Source organism: Triticum aestivum, chromosome 2B (assembly GCF_018294505.1).
Source record: "Triticum aestivum cultivar Chinese Spring chromosome 2B, IWGSC CS RefSeq v2.1, whole genome shotgun sequence".
Taxonomy (NCBI): domain Eukaryota; kingdom Viridiplantae; phylum Streptophyta; class Magnoliopsida; order Poales; family Poaceae; genus Triticum; species Triticum aestivum.
The window spans coordinates 621,695,600-621,696,134 of NC_057798.1; positions in this window are offsets into that span (position 1 = coordinate 621,695,600).

The window sequence follows — 535 nt, forward strand, 5'->3', positions numbered from 1 at the left end:
GGGCTTCTTTACTTGAGCGGCAACTTGCTTGTCGTTCTTCTTGAAGTTCCCCTTCTTCCCTTTGCCCTTCTTCTTGAAACTGGTGGTCTTGTTGACCATCAACACTTGATGCTCCTTCTTGATTTCTACCTCCGCAGCTTTTAGCATCGCGAAGAGCTCTAGAATTGTCTTATCCATCCCTTGCATATTATAGTTCATCACAAAGCTTTTGTAGCTTGGTGGCTGATACGTCTCCAGCATATCTATAATTTATGAAGCATTCATGCTATATTATTATCTGTTTTGGATGCTTATGGGCTTTATTATGCACTTCTATATTATTTTGGGACTAACCTATTAACCGGAGGCCCAACCCAAATTGTTGTTTTCTTGCATATTTCAGTGTTTCAAAGAAAAGGAATATCAAACAGAGTCCAAACAGAATGAAACCTTCGGGAGAGTTATTTTTGGAATGGAAGCAATCTAGGGGACTTGGAGTGCACGTAAGGGAAGCGACAAGGAAGCCACGAGGCAGGGAGGCGCACCCTACCCCCTG